Below are 13707 nucleotides of genomic sequence, written 5' to 3'. Positions count from 1 at the left end.
TTTCTCTGCCCATAACTGTATTTTTGGCATTTAAGTGGGAATATCTAGGTCTTCACCAGTAAATATCCTCCTATATGAAGGAATTAGTTTTCTTGTTTTCCTCCAGAAAAAAAAAGATGTAATATTATCTGTAAGATTTGTATGTAGAGTCTATTTTTATTCAACTTCAGGCATTCAACTAATTTAAAAGCCTTATTTAGTTTTGTGAATATACATATTAATTAAAAAGCACTTGAATAAACATTTCAAAGACTGGGTTTTTTGTGCACTTTGATTTGCAAGTTATTTTTGACTTTCTTGTGTTCTGCAGACTGGCAGCAAGGCGTTCTCAAAGTCAGGCACGGAGACGCCCAGGCTGAGGCTGCTCCAGGGTCCCCCCAACACGCTGCCTACTTCCGCACCTGCAAGGCGCATGTCTTTTCCTTTCACGCAGTGCTCCTCTGGTTAAGGCAGCAGTGGAAGACCACCTCCGGTTCAGAAAAGGACAAGTCCTCCCCGGTTCAGATCCCAGGCAGTCTGGAATTCGCAGGCTGTGGCCAACAGGCCTGTGCCAGGGCCTCCAAAGCCTGCCGCTGTGTTTCAAGACCTTCCACCATGGCCCACCTACTTGAGGATAGATCCCTCAAACATTCTGGAGGGAATCCCAGAGCTTTTCGTCTGCAGATATTTTCACTCCCCCAGCAGCAGTCGCTATTGTGAATGGAAAGCATAGCATGAAAAGCATATTTCAGCGACAGGAGAGCTTGGCAGGCTGGGAGGGGGGCGAGTTGCTAATCTAGTGTTGCTAATCTAGTGGAGAGGTCTGTGGCCCCAGCCCCCAACACGGTTCCTTATGGCAGGTGGTGACCTGCTTTGGTCCAAAACAAGCACGTACGTCATGCTCTCCTTGGCCCCTGAAAAGCAGGACAATTTACAAGAAAATCCAGGAGTGAACAGAGAGAAAATATCAAAACCTATTTGATATTTTAAAAATCAAAAATACCTTTATGATTGACCTCATGCTTCTATTTTCCATATTTATTTTATAATGCACTGAATATGTTGGCGCAGGACACTAATACACAGCAATAGAATCTATGCCATGTATAAATTAGTAATATGAGTAGTAATATTAATACCTGTATATAATATAATACAGGGAAAAGTACACAGTCAGCAATGCATGTAGGCAGTTTACAGATAAACGCAGACATTGGAGCCAGCTTCATCCACAACGCCAGGAGCCCTCGGGAGGGCCCTCCACTGCTAAGATGCCTTCCGAGAACCCAGTTCTTTCCTCCACGACTGTGGTTTGGGGAGAGTGGGCAGCGTGGCCTCTTGAGGCGCCAGGAGGTTACTTCTACTTCCCAGACAATAAAGAGATGCATGTCGGCCTCTCCCAGCCCTCACCCTCTCTCCCTTAGGGCTGTGGAGAGAAGCAGGGTCGGGGTTCAGCCACTGTAAGGGAGGTGCGCGAGGAGGCAGGGAGCGGCTCACTGCGCAGAGACTAATCGCCGCCCACTTGGGCAAATTGGGAGGCAGGGCGCTGGAGCGGGCCTCTGTCAGAGGGAGAGAGGAGGGGGCCTTCAGAGGGTGGGACGGCATCTGGATCCATCTCATTAGGAGTGAGGAATGACTCATGATTCACAAAAGGTCATTGCCTACTGAGGTAGATAAATTACCTAGGAGCCTTCAGCAGAGTTGGAGGACCTATTTGGTAAGGAAGTTTTCATTAAATCAAAGATTTTATGGCTTCTATTTTGTTGCATAGGAAAAGGGAAATAATTAGTAATTGGCGAAATAAGTGCAGGAAATAAAAAAGTGTAATGTTATTCTAATAGGCCTTGTCTTGGTCTTTAACTTTTCACTTGGAAGCAGCATTATTTTTTAACTCAGATGTATAAAAACCATCCACACTGAGAAAGTGGAACCAATTGCAGTTAAACAATTGAGGGGAGCACTAACCAATAATAGGATAAGCGTTAAAATGCCATAAATATTTTTCCTTTTTACTGTGTTTGATTTTTGATGATTCCCATAACCCATTGGTTAAAATGAAATAGACATGTTCTTTGGTATTACTCAAATACATTTTAGTGCTAAACTATATAAAGCAGGATATATATATTAATATATTTGCCCCCAAATTGCCTGTTAGATGAGTTTCTCAGATGGACCCCTATTTCTCTACTGACATTTCCATCTTGAGAGACACCCCCAGATTATAACAATAGTAACACAGAAATGAAAATTTCTCTAAGGGTGAATTTGACGTAACCTATTGAGGTATTACCATAGTTTATAGGCAGATTTTTATGGAATAACAAACACTGGAGCCTTTCGTTGGTGAAATATTTATCCCACACATTTACATAGCCACAGGGATTTCTTTTTCATAGGATTCCTGCCTTTTTACTCCCAATTAAATCTGCTTTGGAGAGGGTTTGTGCTCCTGTGAGATTCACAGGCTATCAGAAATAAATGATAAACAAAGATATATAGAAAATAGCTCAATGGGGAAGGAAAAGAGTAGATTCACACTGATGATACCTATTGTTTTAAATGCTAACTTCCATGAACAGAGGACTTCCTATGTTTGTTTTCAGACGAATCCTTTTTTAACCTCTATTTTTTCTTTTCATCTTCACAACAGCAGGGTTTTCGAGAGGCTGCCTTCACCTCCATTTCACCGATGAGGGAACTGGTACTCAGAGCATCCAGCCCCTTGCTCAGTGCTACATCCAGAGATGGGAAGCCTGGGCCGGGACATGCCTGGTCCCCAAGCTGAGCTGGTGTAAGGAAATCCTCTGCCTGGAAAACATGGGCCGGGGAGAAGGGAGCCTGAAAGTCACCAACTGAGATAATGTGTCCAGCATGGTAGAAAGTAGACCACTAGACCATTCAGGTATGACCTAAATCAAATCCCTTACGATTATACAGTGGACGTGAGAAATAGATTCAAGGGATTAGATCTGAGAGACACAGTGCCTCAAGAACTATGGACGGAGGTTCCTACATTGTACAGGAGGCAGGGATCAAGACCATCCCCAAGAAAAAGAAATGCAAAAAGGCAAAACGGTTGTCTGAGGAGAACTTACAAATCGCTGAGAAGAGAAGAGAAGCGAAAGGCAAAGGAGAAAAGGAAAGATGCACCTATTTGAATGCAGAATTTCACAGAATAGTAAGGAGAGATAAGAAAGCCTTCCTCGGTGATCAATGCAAAGAAATTAAGAAAAACAATAGAATGGGAAAGACTAGAGATCTCTTCAAGAAAATTAGAGATACCAAGGGAACATTTCATGCAAAGATGGGCACGATAAAGGACAGAAATGGTATGGACCTAACAGAAGCAGAAGAGATTAAGAAGAGGTGGCAAGAATACACAGAAGAACTGTACAAAAAAGATCTTCACGACCAAGATAATCACAATGGTGTGATAACTCACCTAGAGCCAGACATCCTGGAATGTGAAGTCAAGTGGGCCTTAGGAAGCATCACTACCAACAAAGCTAGTGGAGGTGATGGAATTGCAGTTGAGCTATTTCAAATCCTAAAAGATGATGCTGTGAAAGTGCTGCACTCAATATGCCAGCAAATTTGGAAAACTCAGCAGTGGCCACAGGACTGGAAAAGGTCAGTTTTCATTCCAATCCCCCTAAGAAAGCCAGTGCCAAAGAATGCTCAAACTACCGCACAATTGCACTCATTTCACACACTAGTAAAGTAATGCTCAAAATTCTCCAAGCCAGGCTTCAACAGTACGTGAGCCATGAACTTCTAGATGTTCAAGCTGGATTTCGAAAAGGCAGAGGAACCAGAGATCAAATTGCCAGCACCCGTTGGATCATCAAAAAAGCAAGAGAGTTCCAGAAAAATATCTACTGCTGCTTTATTGACTATGCCAAAGTCTTTGCCTGTGTGGATCACAACAAACTGTGGGAAATTCTTCAAGAGATGGGAATACCAGACCACCTGACCTGCCTCCTGAGAAATCTGTATGCAGTTCAGGAAGCAACAGTTAGAACTGAACATGGAACAATAGACTGGTTCCAAATCAGGGAAAGAGTAAGTCAAGGCTGTATACTGTCATCCTGCTTATTTAACTTATATGCAGAGTACATCATGAGAAACACTGGGCTGGAGGAAGCACAAGCTGGAGATTGCCAGGAGAAATATCAGTAACCTCAGATATGCAGATGACACCACCCTTAAGGCAGAACATGAAGAACTAAAGAGCCTCTTGATGAAAGTGAAAGAGGAGAGTGAAAAGTTGGCTTAAAACTCAACATTCAGAAAACTAAGATCATGGCATCTGGTCCCATCACTTCATGGCAAATAGATGGGGAAACAATGGAAACAGTGACAGACTTTACTTTTGGAGGCTCCAAAATCACTGCAGGTGGTGACTGCAGCCATGAAATTAAAAGCTGCTTGTTCCTTGGAAGAAAAGCTATGACCAACCTAGACAGCATATTAAAAAGCAGAGACATTACTTTGCCAACAAAGGTCCAGCTAGTCAAAGCTTTGGTTTTTCCAGTGGTCATGTATGGATGTGAGTGCTGGACTATAAACAAAGCTGAGCGCCAAAGAATTGATGCTTTTGAACTGTGGTGTTGGAGAAGACTCTTGAGAATGCCTTGGACTGCAAGGAGATCCAACCAGTCCATCCTAAAGGAGATCAGTCCTGAATATTCATTGGAGGGACTGATGTTGGAGCTGAAGCTCCAATACTTTGGCCACCTGATGCAAAGAACTGACTCATTCGAAAAGATCCTGATGCTGGGAAAGATTGAAGGTGGGAGGAGAAGGGGACAACAGAGGATGAGATGGTTGGATGGCATCACCGACTCGATGGACGTAGGTTTGGGTGGACTCCAGGAGTTGGTGAGGGACAGTGAGGCCGGGCGGGCTGCAGTCCGCAAAGAGTCGGACATGACTGAGTGACTGAGCTGAACTGACGGTACCTGGAGCTCATCCATTATTAAATCACTGACTTCGTGTAGAAAGGCCCAAGTAGTGTGTGTTCCCCCTCAGAGACTAGGAAAGGAGCCAGGTTATAGCAGCACATGAGAAAGATGCAAATGGTTTCATAAAGGGTGCGTGATGGACAGCAGGCATAAATGTGGCTTTGGCGTATAGTTTTCCAAGCATCTCCCCTTCCCCCGTTTCCTCAGTTCTTTATCTAATATCATTTAAATAAGTATCACATAATGGCATTCTTAACCATTTGTCTAGGGAGAGTATTCCACTCACTAATAGAACTCCCTGTCAGGGAATTTTCATGGATAATTATTTAGCGACTTTTCGCTATGACTCTTGTAAATGAACAGCACGGATGGGGAAGCACCCGAGGTTGCTTGTGATCCTGACGATTTCAGATGGTGTCAATGACATCAGTGGAAAGTGCATCAGTTACTTGGTTTACAACCCAGTGAGTGACATCGGTCAGGCCTCCAACTGCCGAGAGCCTCAGTCTCTTGAGAGAGACCAAGTGACTGTCCCCTGAGCGCCCCTCTTCCTCTGACTGGAGTCTGCTTCACTCAGCACGACACAGCCTTCCATCCTGGGAGCATCACCCAACCTCTGGCCCTTGGCCATCTCATATAGAGACGTGCCCTGGCTAAGTCCTTCTTTCTGTCCTGTTTAAATCTCATGCAATACTTGAGCGCTCTGCCGTCCAGTTCAGAAATAACCAGATTTCTTTTCCTCTTGGCTTCAAGGATTTTTGCCCGCCTTCTTTGACATCTGCCCCAGGGGACCTCAGCCAAATACATCAAGGTAGAGTTTCCTAAAACCGCAAAGAAACCGGAACCCTAAAAGGCCTTTTACAGAAATGACTCTTGGGAAAGCTTAGCTATTTTACCCCAGGAAAATTAACATTGTGTTAACCTACCTATCCTCTTAAAATCTCTTTGGAAAAGGTAGCAGCTAGTTGATTTCTAAATATAACAAGCATCCTATTTGTATTTACTTTTCATGCCACCAACAATGTACTTGGTATTGAATTGAATACGGCTCCAAGAGAAAATACAATTAATGAATAGTCACAAGGTTGCTAATCTGATCAATGCTTGTCTGTGACCACAACCGCTCAGAGCCTGTGGCAGCGAAGAGGACCACACTGGATGGCGGAGCGTGTGTAGTCTGTTAACTACTTGGGGGGCAAGGGAGGGGTGCTGTGATGTAAATAGACGTGGGGAGGAGAGAGGGTGTCTAGTGAAGAAGGGAACCAGCTGGAGGGCTCTAGCTCAGGGAGGTTTTCCTCCCATTCCTCCGCCACTCCTCTTTGCAGTGGCACCAAACACCTTCTGAAGACAAGAGTGTTCTAGCCCCGATGTGCGCCAGTGAGGACGCAAGGGCCCTGACCTCAGGGGCCCAAGGCGCGGTGGCGAGGACACAGAAGCAGGCACTTCTCTGGGGACATCCCAGAAGGTGGTGGGCTGTGCGGACTGACTTCCTCGAAGTCATCAGCGCCAAGGCCTTGCACGATGAGACCCCACATGGCCTTTTCCAGGTGCGGCAGGGCCTCTGTGCGGCCCAGCTCTCCAGGTCGACACTCTGCCCGTGAGTCTTGGCACACCGCGTACTCGAGCCCTTCCCAGCGCCCTGGCACAGTTTGATCGATGCTGCAGCTAAGTGCACAAGCCATCACGCCAATATCTGACAGATCGATGGAAGCCGGCACCCCGGGCTGACTGTGAGGTCAGCGGGAGGCCCCAGAAGGGGTTTGCTCAGTGCTGTTTGGGGCTCCGGCTCCGCCGTCTTCCCCCTCGGATGGCCGCAAGCTGGGCTCTGGACCAGCCCGTGAGCCCTCACCCTCCAGTTAAGCCGGTGCCAGACCCCAGGAAGGTGGTGAGGGCTCCTGGGAAGGCCTGGGACAGGGAGCACGAGGGAGGAGGAGCTCTTCTCCCAGCAACTCGGGGGCTGCTTTGTTGGTGGCTCGCTCCGCCGGGATGTCCCATTCTCAGCTAATGAACTGCTTAAGTGTGTGGATGGGGAGAAAAGCAGGGAATGTAAGTCCTGGGCGTAAAACAATATCAGCAGTCCGGGAGGTTGCCTGAGCAGGAAACAACAGCTCAACCTAAAGGGGCCTTTCAAATGCCTAGTTTTGTTCTGAAGTTGCCGGCCTGCTTCTCTCTCTCCTTTCTTTTTTAAAATTCCTTTTAAAACCATTACAATCAAGCATTTATTACTAAAATATTGAAGCCAAGGGAAGTACTTCTATGAGCTATTCAAGCCCAAAAGCCTCAAAGAAGATGGGACTCTGACGGTCTAATTGATTTTCTTCTAGAATAAAATTAAAAGCCAGGCAGAGAGCAGCAAATAGCACTCACCTTTATTGCACGCCTCGGAGCTTCGTAAATAGAGGGCGACGTTTCAGTGTTGGGTTTAGGGTGAGGGAGGAGGGTTATGAGAAAATGAAAAACAATTAGGTTGAGAAAGCGTGGGTGGCAGGCCGCAGGGAGGAGGCCCGGCTGCAGCGAGGAGGCCCCGCAGGGTGCAGGCTCGGGAGAAGAGCGCTCCCTCTCTGACTCCCGGCCCCTGCCTCCAGGCCCGAGGAGCCGAGCTGCTTCCCCTTGGCAGACTGTAAACACACCAGAGCCCTCTCTCTGCGATCCCTGGGAAATGAGAGGCCATTTCTTGCTCGGTAACTGGAAGAAGCCGCCGGTGTGAAAGCGGCCGCCCAGCCTGGGCACCGCTAATGGAATTTTTAACTCAGCCTAACTGCACCTGAAGGTAATCAGCTCCGGGCCGGTTGTGCATCCTAAGTCCCTGTCAGCTGACAGGAGGGCGGAATGAGAGGCTTTGATCACACTTCTCTCCAGGGCACTGTTTCCACCGGCTGGGGCACGAGCCTGCGGGCCGCGGCCGGGAGCTGTGCTCCTCTCCACCCCCAGACACCCCCATCCTGATGTGGGGCCCTGACTTGGGTTCTGCTTTTCAGAACTTTACTTACACATTGCTCCCCCTGGAGACGGAGAGCGTGGAAGTTCAGGGTGTTAAAGTAAGGCTCTGCCCTGGAAAACCTTCTTCACACAGAGCTGTATTTCTAGCAGGAAGCAGTTTGTACATTCCAATTTTCAGTATTCACCCCAACTCTGAAGTCACGGAATGTTTTTAAAAGAGTGCCCAGCCATTGAAAATGCCAGCCAGGTATTTTGAAGTTGGTTTCTCCTCTTAAGGTGAGGCAGAATCTTCAACCAGAAGACGTTCAAGAAGCAAGAACTTCAGAAAGAAGACTGGAGTAATTTTAAAGGGGACATGCTGGTCGTTTGTGTAACGTTTTCCCCTTCCCTCCTCTAGTTTCATTTTAGAAGCTTGAAAATACGATTTTTTCCCCTTTACCAATTTTGTGTTTTTCTATTTGGCAAACATTGATTCTTTTCTGTGTCCCAAATGGAGGTAAAATTAACTTGTCTGTTTCTTAAACAAAAATAAATAAACAACTTCAATATGTATAGCACAGGACCCTGCCAAAAGCTCTTTGCAGTATGCCAATGTCACCAAGGAATGTCAGCTCAGCACCATGATTAGTGTTTTACAATTGCTGCAGAGCCAAGTGTTGAGCGAATAGCAAATGCTGTTTTGTGCCCCATGAAAATTACAGCTAAAGAAATGGAATTTTTTCAGTCATATAGCAGGAAATTAGAAAGGAATCTGAGAGCCTGGGCTCCAGATAACTTTCTTTCTCAAGTTACTAATTTTAAGATAAAAATTGAGGTCTAAAAATGTATGCAAAAGTTAATTTAGTTCTACTTTTTAAAAACTTTCTTGTTTAAAGTTTTATATTACGAGTTCAGTGTAGATGGATTTTTTAACCGCAATTCCCAGCTTGAAAAATAGTTATTGTAAATAAGTGAAAACACAAGCTACAGATGAGAAGTATTTGCCTGATATTTGCCTATTATACCTGATAACGGACTTGTATGTAGCATATATAAAGAACTCTGACAATAATCAGACAAAAAATAACAGCAATTAAAAATGGGCAAAACAAGGCTGAAAAGACACTTCTCCAGAGAAGATATAACCACTGAGTTCATGAGAATGTGCTCAACACTATTGAGTGTCAGGGAAATGCAAATCAAAACTAGAGCGAGTCTCACTGCACACCTGGCAGGGTTGCCAGACTTGAAAAGAAAGACCATATCAAGCATTGACGAGGATGTAGAAGAACCAGAACTTTCTCACGCCTTGCTAGGAAGAATGTAAAATCATACAGCTGCTTTGAAAAACGGATCAGCAGTTTCTTGAAATACTGACCAAATATTTATCACACAACCCATCAGTTCCACTCTTAGGAATGTACCTAAGAGAAATGAAAACAGGTCCTCAAAAAGATCTACAAGCAAACGTTTGTAGCTCATTTATTCAGAATTGCTCCAAAGAGCAATGTCACTAACTAATGAACAATTACAGAAATTGTGGTATGTCCATTCAATGGAATGTGATTCAGCAGCAAGAAGGAATGAATTGGCACACAGCAACATGGGTGACTCTTAATAACATCTTACAAAGTGAAAGAAGTCAAACACAACCAACCACATACTGTATGATTCCATTTATAAGACATGCTAGAAAGGGCACAATTATAGGGACAGAAAATAAATCCCTACAAAGGGGCACAAAGGAACTTTTGGAAATAATAGAAAGTTCTGTATCTTAATTGTGGTGGTAGTTACACAACTGAGTATTCTTGTCAAAACGCATCAAACTGTATACGTTAAATGGGTGAATTTTATTGTGTGTCGATTATCTTAACAACCTGACTTTTAAAAGAGAAATTGGTGGGAATTCCCTGGCCGTCCAGTGGTAAGGACTCAGCTGCCACGGTCTAAATTTGATCCCTGGTCAGGGAACTAAGATCCTATAAGCCTTGTGACATGGCCAAAAAGAGAGAGAAATTAGGAAGACAAGGTTGCCAGTGCTTGCGTGCATGTATGCATGCTGTCGTGTCCGACTCTTTGCAACCCCACAGACAGCAGCCTGCCAGGCTCCTCTGTCCATGGGCTTTCCCCAGACAAGAATACTGGAGTGGGGTGCCATTTCCTCCTTCTAGGCATCCTCCTTAACCAGGGATCGAAACCACATCTCCTGTGTCTCCTGCATTAGCAGGCAGATTCTTTTTTACTGAGCCACTTGGGAATCCCAAGGTTGCCAATGGTAGGCTAAAAATGGCCTCCAAAGACATCCATGTTCTCATCCTGGGAACCTGTGAATGTTACCTTGTATAGTATAAGAGACTTTGCAGATGTGTTTCAGAGAGGATTTGAGATGGGGAGATTGTCCTGAATTATCCCAGTGGACTGCGAATGCAATCACAAGTGTGCTTGTAACAGGGAAGCAGAGGGAGATTTGACATAGGATAGAAGGCCATGTGACAGGCAGAGAGCAGCAGAGTCGCAAAAGGCCTGAGGATGGAGGACGTGGTCGCGAGCTGAGGGACAGGAGAAGTGTGTAGCCCCTGGAAAGGCGAGGGGCAGATTTCGCCTCAGCACACACCCTTACCAACACCTAGACTTTAGCCCAGTGAAACTGATTTTGAGCTTCTGACCTCTAGAACTGCAAGAGAATAAGTTGTCTTGTTTTTAGCCACCGAATTTGTGGTGATTTGTTACAGCAGTTATAGAAAACTAATACACAAGGGAATAAACCAAAATTAGAACACAGGTTGCAAGAGGCAGTCCTGCTCTCATTTAATGGGAGACCTGCTGGCTTAAATCAGCATCCTTCAGTGTGGGTAAGAAGCATCTGAGGTGCTTTTCTTAAAATGGGGTATCTCCCAACCCAGCCCCATATCACCTTACCCTTGCCTCCCCACCTCTACTAACTGATTCAGCCAGGAGGCCAGAACCTGGACAACTGCCTCTGGGTCTAAAGCTAATGTCCTGAGTGCCCCCAAGCTTCAGGAAACCCTGCTCTAGATAGCATTTTCTATTTCCTTAATCAAAATTCAGTACAATGACTATTTCTGTTTCTTAGGGAGAACACCTTGTTCCGTGTCTGACATGTAGCAGGTACTCAGCAAGTGTGTTTGTTTATCTGTTTGACAAGTCCATAAACTCAGACCTCTCCAATGGCCTCTGTGTTTGCTGAGTGAATTCCACATTCTGTGATCCTTGCTATAATCCTATTCTTAATCTAGTTTTACTAAAAGCCATTGGTTCAGGAGTCTATCTTGGCCAAGTATGTCAGTCATTTTACTTTATAAATCCCATGGCTTCATTCACTGTCTTTAGACTTCAAAAACACCAACAGCAGACAGGCTTTCCAAATCATGAAATGGAGGCCAGGCGAAACAATTGTCAAAATATAAACACACACACTCAGGGGGAAATGGTGCCTTTTGTTTTTTGTTTCTCTATTCTATCCATGAAGTCCAGAGCCCATCTAGATAAAATGCTGGCATTTGGCAACCCTTGTGGGCAGCGAGGCACCTCCCTCTTTGGCATCTCTCTGTCCACCAGATGCTGCTTCTCTCTGCCCAACTGAAAGTCCATGTTGGTGGAGGGGGGTGCGTCCTAACCCAGCACCAGCCTGCTCCTTGAGGCATGGCAGGGTCAGCCCTCGCTGCAGAAGATGGACCTCAGACATAGACCAGCCCGAGGAGGCTTCCACATTAGTGATGAGTTTATTGCACTTGACTCTCAGACTGATACAAGGAGTGTGTCTGTGATATGAAATCAATAGAGCTTAGACCCCTCTGTGGTTGCTTGCACTGGATGATAGCTAAGAGAAGCCTGCAAATGTCTAGGCACTCGTATGAGATTCATTTAACTTGGTTAGTGAAGCTGACAGTTTGCATAGTTTGAAAGTCATCCAGTGAAAACCCAAGCCCTATCAGATAACAATGGAAAAGAAAAAAGTGAGAGAGAAAGAGGGAATTTTAAGGCCAGAATTACTGAATGGTTCCATTTGTATACAGGCTACTTTATGTTTCCGTGAGAATCTGCCAGGCTACTCCAGCAGTTTTAGCAATACATTAGCTCTACGCATGTTTATTAAATATTTAAACATCTCATTTTTATTGAGCTGCAAGGTCTGCTGAATATATAAGCAAAAGGAGAAGGATGAATCTTCTTTTTCATGGCAAGAATACAACAGCACCTCTTTGCTCGTCACCTGCTCCCATCTGTACAATAAAGTCACATTTGGATTCTCATAGTTGCTAGAAAAAAGAAATAAATCATTCTCTGTCTTCCATAAATACATATTATCTAAGTCCAGATCAATTGATAGATCTATCACAACATTAATTGATCAGCATAGCATCTGTCTGTCCATTTAGTCATCTGAGAGAGAAGCAGATGACATATAATTAGTTCCATCATGGAATAACACTTTCCCTCCAATTAGCATAGGCTTGAATGTGATAGGGAGTTTCTATTTCTTGAAGGCAGGTAAGTATTTATTAATTCATCGTACCAGCTTTAACAAATCAGTGTAGGGACCGAATGTCTCCTGCTTAAAATGAGCATCATTGGTCAGAAATACCGTTTTCAGTGTGATGCCTATGACCTAGCCTGTAAACTTCCACGGCAAAAGATTGCAGCTCCAGTAAACTAAACCCAGGGCCACACCACCTCACTCATTATGATGGACAGTAATCAGGGAGCTAATAAAACTATTGGAGCTGAAATCGTATTTTGCATTCCAGCAGCACTGGAATAATGAATAAGCCATAGAGATGAATATACATATTTATTTCCCCTCTCTCCTACAGGCGCAGACGACTTTCTTGCCTTCTAGCTGTATGAGAGTCAACACAATGTTTGATGCAATGAAAACACAGTAGCAAATCATGTTTCACGAGGTAGATGGCTTCTGCTATTAGCGCTTTCCATTCGCTGGGGATGAGCAGATGGTTTGTGAGGGTCTCTCTCTAAGAAGGCAGAATCATAATTCCAAGCCTAGAGGTCAGGAATTTATTTCCATTGTGTCAAAAGCATATTTTAAAGATGTAATGTATATTCGGGTATCTCCTAACTCACTGGGTAGGTGTGCTGCTTGTTACAGAGATAACTGAGGTTTTATGACACAGAGTTGGGGTCAAGAATGAAAAGTTTTGAAGATTTACATTTTTCTCCAGCCTTGACCTTTTGGCTTTATTCCTTAATTAAGCAAAGACATGGCAGCGAAAGGGAGTATTATGGGCCTGCTGTATCCCCAGGGCGTTATGAGGTACCAGACACAGTTAAGCTATCTCAAGACAACCATGTTCTCTGGAGTTACTTTATTGCTATTATAAAAAATCTTTATTATGGGAAAAAAATATGTATTTTTATGCCAGGAGAAGATGAAGATGACAGTTAGGCTGTTGAATGGTAGTTTCAGTTGAGCTTCGTGCCCACAGAGATTGTAAAACACCCTAGACTAGGGGAGGCCTCCTGATAGAATCTTAAGAAACCTAAAGGGGTATATTAATCTTTGTGAAATTCATAGTTGGAACAGGTTACCATTAACTGGCACTTTCCAGTTATCAAGATATTTTATGAAACTGAAAAAAGTCGTATTAGACTTGCTCACAGGGCCAACTTTGGGGGTGTGGCTAGCGAGACCATTTCTTCCCGGACCATCTTGACAGTGGGAACCTTGAGACCCCGCGTCCTCAGAGATGCCCGCTGCTTCCGCCTGGTGCTGCTTTGCGTGGCTCTCGTGCGGACGCTTCTGTGTGAGCTGGCTTTCCTTTACCAGGGAAAAGAAAACCGTGAGTCGAAGGGCTGCTGT

This window comes from Budorcas taxicolor, chromosome 10 (assembly GCF_023091745.1).
Source record: "Budorcas taxicolor isolate Tak-1 chromosome 10, Takin1.1, whole genome shotgun sequence".
Lineage (NCBI taxonomy): Eukaryota > Metazoa > Chordata > Mammalia > Artiodactyla > Bovidae > Budorcas > Budorcas taxicolor.
This window is presented reverse-complemented; position numbering follows the sequence as displayed.